We start from the raw sequence: 7,798 nt of genomic DNA, 5'->3' as shown, positions 1-7,798 counted from the left end.
TTTGAGACACAAAGGTAATCCTTACTTTTTCAAAGTCATGCATTAAATAACACATTCAGTTTTCTATTATTTATTTTAATTCCTGAGTACTGTATTAATAAGGATCAACACACATTTTAAGTGCTTTGAGCTATTAAAGGGTTAAATGCAAGGGGTTATATTAAGAACGTATTAAAATTCCTGGACTTAGTAGCTTCACTGGAAAGAAAAAAAACAGTGAAAGGAAATTGAATAATTCTAGCACTAAATGTTAATAGTAAAAACAGAATTGCATTCCTTTTGAGATTCTAAGGGATTTTTATGTTGAAAATTTGTGTCTTCAACATTCATGTATGACTGGATTAATTCAAACAATTGTTTAAACCTGTTTTTCTCATGCATTGCACTGTATAATAATGAATAAATAAAATGGCATCTGTATTTAAATAAATAATTTATAATTATAAGAAATGCTGGCAAAAAAATGTTGAATCACAACTGCAAAATGTAGCCTTCACTCATTTTGGCAAATACATAGCTAGAAGTCAGTTTTATATTGTGGAAATATATGCCATCTGACTGTATATTTAGGTAAATAGTTTATATCAAGTTCAAGTTCACGTTTATTTGTCATTCGAGCCATATACAAGTATACAGTGGAACGAAATATCATTCCTCCTGGTCCACGGTACAAATACAGGACAGACAAGACACTGACATAAACATATTAGACAGAATACACATAGTGCTAAGTGCAGATAGTGCAAATTACAGGGCAAATACATAATACAATATACACAACACATAGGGGGGGGATTTAAACCCTGTTTCTGGAATTGGAGTGGCTGGGGAGTGGACAAATAGATTCCAGGGTGATGAGGAGCCTGACAGCCTACAGATAAAAACTGTTACAGAATCTGGTGGAGCTAGCCCGTACACTGCGATATCTTTTCCCAGATGTTAGGAGGGCAAAGAGTTTATAGAAGGGGTGGAAGGGGTCATCTACAAACAGCTGGTGCTCTCAATGGTGCTTCTGTAGAAAGTGGTAAATATGGGAGGGGGAAAGGGTGCCCTCCTCAGTCACCACAGGAAATAGAGATGTTGCTGTGCTTTCTTGGCTAGGGAAGTGGTATTGAGGGACCAAGTGAGGTCATCTGTAATGTGTATACCAAGAAACTTGGAGCTTCTAACTGTATCCACAGGGGAGCCATTGATGTACAGTGGGGAGTGATTAGCGTGGGCCCTCCTGAAGTCAATGATTATCTCTTTAATTTTGTTTACATTGAGAGATAGGTTGTTGTTTGTGCACCAGTCCACTAGCTGCTCCACCTCCTCTCTCTATGTTGACTCATCACAGTTGCTAATGAGGCCCACCACTGTCATGTCGTTTGCACATTTTGAACTGTGCTTGGCAGTACAGTCATGAGTCATCAATGTGAACCGCAGTGGGCTGAGCACACAGCCCTGGGGGTTCTGGTGCTCATTGTGATGGTGCTGGAGAAGGTATTACCTTTCTGGACCGTTTGAGGTCTCTTGGTCAGAAAGGTTCAGAAAGATCAATTATTCTGTCAGATTCTGGTGGATGAGTGTATTAAATGCTGAACTGAAGTCAATGAAAAGCATTCTTACATAAGAGTCTTTCTTATCCAGGTGGGACAGGGCCAAGTGAAGGGCAAGAGATACAGCATCCTTAGTAGATCGGTTGGGGCTGTATGCAAACTAAAGGGGGTCCAGAGGGGTGGGGAGTCTGGACTTTATGTGGCTCATGACTAGTCTCTCGAAGCACTTCATGACAATTGGTGTGAGTGCCACGGGGCAATAGTCATTGAAGTAGGACACGGCTGACTTCTTTGGCACTGGTATAATAGTGGTTGATTTAAAGCATACGGGGATGACCGCCTGACACAAGGAGATATTAAAAATATCTATGAGGATGTCAGCTAGCTGTTCTGCAAATTCCTTGAGCACGGGACCAGGTATATCATCGGGTCCAGCAGCCTTAGAGGATTAACTTTGGCTAGTGCCTTCCTTACATCAGTTGTGGAAAGGCAAAGCACCTGATCCTTGGGAGGAAGTGTGGTTTCCCTTGCAGGCACAATGTTCATTGTTTCAAACCGTGCATAGAAATTGTTCGGCACATCTAGGAGGGAGACCGTCATTGACATGTGGGGTAGTCCTGTAATCAGTAATGGTCTGAATGCCCTGCCACATGCGCCACGTGTCTCTGGTGTCCAGGAAGTGACCATGGATTTTTTCAGATCTTTTTTTATATCTTCCTAGAACTATTCATACAGTATGAATGTTTAGCATGTTTTGTTTGAACTGTATTATGTCATGTTTGCTTATACCATATAAGCTGGAAAAGAGGACAAGAGATAATTTGAGATGTTGTCTTCAATAATGTATTAAGGGTATATGTATTCTGATATCTTGCCTCTATCACTTATCTCTTGCCTCTGTGACATCAAGTTCTGGTTAATATCTAATTCTTTGAAGCTAAATAGTGATAAAACAGACATTTTACTGTTAAGTAAAAGTTACCTCGAAAAGCTTAAGAACACATTCGTGGTGGATGGCTTCCCTATTTAGGTGTCAGCTGTAGTCAGGAATCTGGGAGTCATACTTGATCCTCTCCTGTCCTTTGAGCCCAACAGGAAAAATGTAAGACCACTTTTCACTTTAGACATACTGTATTGCCCACATTTGCAATTTCTGTCAATGTCTGAAAGTGTTTGAATGGTGCATTTCTAACATCTAGGCTTGACTTCTGCAATTCTTTGCTCTGTGTGCTGCTAAACTCTCTACTCAATAAGTTGCAATATGTCCAAAATTCTGCAGCTAGACTTCTAACTCACACCAGACCATCTAAGCATATCACACTTACAATTAGATCTCCACTTCGGTTGCCTATAAAGTCACATATTCAATGTAAGATCATATAACTGACTTTTAAGACTAAATAATCTGGCTACATCATGTATCTCTGAACTACTTCATGTTCATTACATTCCTTACCAAAGGCTCTGTTTAGATGGAGCTGGTCTTTTGGTCACTGTAACTAGGATTAAATCCCAGACTTTTGGTAAACATGCTTTTTTTGTCACTGCTCCATTGTTATATAATGCCCTTCCTCAGGCTCACTGAGAGACAACATCTTTGACTTTTTGCAAATCAAAACTTCAAACTCTTCTTTATCTAGGGCCTATGTCTCATTGCCAGACAGTTAATTCTGTATGTTTGTTTCAATTTATTTACCGTTTAATTGTATTGTTTTCTCATCTTCTTCTTTATACTCTGTACAGTGTTTTTGGGTTTGGAAATGTGCCTTGTAAAGAAGTTACTATTTATATTATATATATATAACTATTATTATGTTTTCTGCACCAAATAGTGACTTATTCGAAGCATTGTATTTATAAATCAACAGATATAGAATCAACTTACTGTGTATAGTGATGTTTTACTGCACTAATGCACTATGCACAGATCATAGCATTAGCCCCCATTTAATATACTGTAACCACATACTTTATCTGTATTTGAACTACACTTGCTAAGACTATGGTCCAGGGTGAATTAAGCCCCTAGTTTCAAACATTTCACTAAACAATATACTTGAATTCCATCCATCCAACCACAACCACTTTCTAACCACTTTATCCAATATAGGCTCTTTAAGAAGCAGAAACTTATCCTGACAAGCAATTGGCATAAGGAAGGATTCACCCTGGACAGGACTCCAGTTTATTGCAGGGCACACACCGACACAAACACACACTCTCACACACCAGAGCCAGTTTTTCCAAAAGCCAATTTAACTAACAGTATGTCTTTGGATTGAAACCAGAGTACCCTGAGTAAATGCATGTGAGCATGGGGAGAACTGTGGATATAAAATCCACACTGATGCCTCTAGCTCCCCAAAAATTGAATCCTGGGCTCCATTGCTGCAAGGCAGCACTACTAACCATTGTGGCACCATGCCCCCTTATACTTGAAATATTGTTAAAAAATCTGGAACAGAAATGCACCTAATGCCTCGTGATATAAAATAAACACTGAATAAAACTTTTTGCTTTTTACAACACTTTCCATTACAAAATTGCAACTATGGGACACTTTTTGGGAGAGGGCCAGGAATAAAACTGGGAACGAAGCAGAAGTTCTATTTTATTTTATATGTTTTCCAGTAGCAACAGTAGAAGGAAAACATGTACTTTCAAGCTTTTACTTGGCATCCTGGACCCACACAGTTTTCCTTTTGTCTTTCAGGGTAACAGGCAACATATGAGAATTATAATACATGTAACTGTTTCTGTCCTTTTTGACAATTACAGTATGTCACTGTTGCTAAGTTACCCTAAGTAATGTCAAGCTGCAGAGATTTCTATCTTGTCCTGGGTGCCTGTGAAACTTGAAAGCCAGCTTGTACCAGCCTCAGTATCAGGCTACTCTTCAACCTTGAATTCCTGAGATAATAGACTCTTATTTTATTTTAAATTAGCTTCACTGCTCAGAGCAGGATGCTCACATATACTTCATTTTTATGAAGTAAATAATCCATAATATGTTACACTAAATAATATGCAATAAAAATGCAATGGTTTCCCAGTAGCTACCCCTTTTGGGTGGTCTCATCTGGCTATAATTACTGATACTGTAGGTGAAGACAATAATTACTTTCATCTCATTGGACTGGTTGAAAGTTACTGTAGATAATCCTTTGGAGATTACAGAGTTTCGTTCAAAGAACTGGCCTTGTAACTTTCCCATGAAGTTTTACCCAGCTGTAGCAAACCATGAATTATGCCAGGCATCTGTAAGGTGCCCGGCAAGTGTAGTTTTCACTTTCTGCATCCCTTTAGCTTATAAAGTGATTTATTTGTCTGTTTTGCCCAGCTGAATCCCAACATTGTGAAGATTGCTGTCTGGCAATGTGCCCATTTTTTATAATTGTTATGATGAAAAATATTGAAAGTTTTCACTGCATTTCCCCATATTCCTTATTCCATACTGTCGAATGATTTCGCAAATCATTTTACAAATCAAATGTAGAATGACTTAGCCAATACTTTTATCACTACCTTGTAAACTTCTCCACCATGCTATCTTTAATGTGACTCTGCTGTCTGGATCTCGTCACTTTCCCTATGTCTTTTCTTATAAACTCTGTTATTTCTGTGGGTGACATTACATTACATTAACACACAACTGTAATTATTATCATCTATATTCCTGTTTTACAACGTTTTCAAATCCCAGAATATATTCTACAAATTCGATCTGTTTGCCTCCCCAATGCAATATATATGTCTGAACCCCAGAGACTCAGAAGAATATAATCTGCACAATGGGGAATTTGTTTAGCGTACACAATGTCCATTAAACCCTTAGTGGGATCCTCTCTTCAACCCAACACCTCCACAACAATTTAGCCTGAGGGCTCAAACACTCCACATCCAATTGATATTCAGGAGTTTCTGGTTTTTGGTACCATGAATTTTAGGAAACTGCCTTGTCATGACGAGATAAGGAATAAGCATACTGTACACTAAGGAGAAGTTCAAGTGATTTGTTTTTATACACTTCCAGTCACAACAATATATAACACAAAATAATTCCAGTTTTTAATTAGGCTCCTAGTTCTTTTCTGTTACTATTAAACTATTTTGCAATGTAATTTTAATGTACTGTAACTATGTTTGTCCTTAATGGAATTAATCTTGCGCACTTCTGCTCAATTGTGTTAGTCACACCAGAGACTTATTGTACCATAGCACATCTCTCAAACCCCTCCCACCACCCGATCTACACCCTTCTAGCAATTCCCTGGCTAAATCTTTGCAATACAGAAAGGGGGTCTGGACAGGCACATTTTAATGGTGTGGTTGCCAAATTACATCAGTTAGGCAAACTAAACCGAATACACTCTGCATATTTTGTCTGTCTCTAGCATTAATTAGGATCTAACCCAACTACTGAACTGACAATTACATCACTTTTGCTAAGTTACTCTAAGTAAAATTCAAATTGCAAAACCTTGTATCTTTTCTTGGGTACCTGTGAATCTTAAAATCTAAAAAGTCCTAGACTCGGTATCAGGTTACTCCTCAGTCATGCACCTTTGAGATAACAGGTTCAAATTTTGTTATAACTGTGCTACAGCTGGCCAGAATGAGGTGCTCATTTCATTAAAGGGAAACTATATTTCCAATTTCTAAGACCAGTTATTAAATCTTAGTAAATAAAATAAATAAATAAACCATATTGCAAAATTTTACATAATCATGAACTTTGTGAAAGTACTGTATGGCCTTCTTGTTGTTGTAAACTGCTGGTCTTGGCGCTCCTTCCTGCTAACTAGTCACTTGAATGATGTATGCAATGTATGAGCGAATAAGTGCAAACACACATTTTAACAAAGAAATTTTCCAATGTGATCTGCATGCGGAGTTAACAAGTCGTACTGTATTTGTCATTAAAACAGTCTTGAAGTAAAGACCAATATTTCTGTAGCATTAAAAGAGATGTGTTTACTAGCCTGCTTGTTTATAATGTAATAGGATCGGTTCACATCACAGGAAGTTTTGTTGCCTCATTCTGAATTGCAGACAATGACAGCAATATGGCACTGCAGATGCCTGGAAATTTAGTCTATTTTGTGATGTCAATTGATAGGTTTTACACATGACTGTGTAAATTTCACTTCATTGTGGTTTAAAATTCACTCATCAATGCTGATTCTTTAAGTATGATGCAAAAAGCAATAGCATTTAATTCTACTATAACAATAAATAGTCACTGTCCCTTCAGCAATATTTTTCAATACCATGAAATTTTATTTAAATGGAAAAAATATCATATCATATCATCAATATCCAACTGTAGAGAACACTTTTTACTGTTATACATGACTTCATCCAAACTGTTTATTTGTGGGTCACAATTCCTCATTACTCACTACCTGTTTGAGTCAGAATCATTTAATTGGCATTGAGGTTTGCAGTAATCTTGTTTTTTTTTTAAGTTTTCATATACTGCTTATTTAGAAAATATGCTCTACAAATCTACAGATAGTGTTCAGCATCTATTATTAAAAAACTCTAATGTGTGAACATTAATGTTAGAGCTTTCAGATTTCCATATTCTCCATAAGTTAGCTGAAATTTATTCATGCTAAGATGTACTGTATAACCATGAAGGGTATTATTTCTAAGATGTTTAGACTGTAAATAAAACTGTCACTAATCAAAGTTAGTGTTACAGTTCCAGCTTCCCAACACCAGAGGGCTCATAAACCACTGGCTCCTACTTAATCCACTCAGGGGAGGCATGGTTCAATCAGACATCCTTAACCAATCCTAGTACTATAACATCACCACCCCTCCGCTCCCTAGGCTATTTAAACCCTGCTCTCTCCTCCCACAGTGCTCAGTATTGGTTTAGACTTTGAGAGCTATACATGTTCTCCTTTGTGGTATCTTCCTGGGACTCAGTCTAGGTTTTTGGATTTTTGGCTTGCCTTTTTTACCTTGATTTCTGGATTTTGTCTTTGATATTGTTTGTCTAGTTTCCATTTTGGCTTTTAACCTTTTGCTAGTTTTTAGACCTCAACCTTGGATTTCAGTGTTTATTCAGTAATATGTGATATCTTACCTGCATTGGGTCCATCCCTTTGCTAATAGCTGCTCTGCAGCGTAACAGTTGGGGTTGCAGGTTGCTATAGATGGACAGTTTTCACTTCATCGTCTAGCATAAGGGCATAAGAATGGCTACAAAAACCAGGAAGCCACCTGGCCCATCTAACCCATTTGGTAGT

The sequence above is a fragment of the Lepisosteus oculatus genome, chromosome 8 (genome assembly GCF_040954835.1).
Source record: "Lepisosteus oculatus isolate fLepOcu1 chromosome 8, fLepOcu1.hap2, whole genome shotgun sequence".
Classification (NCBI taxonomy): domain Eukaryota; kingdom Metazoa; phylum Chordata; class Actinopteri; order Semionotiformes; family Lepisosteidae; genus Lepisosteus; species Lepisosteus oculatus.
This window is presented reverse-complemented; position numbering follows the sequence as displayed.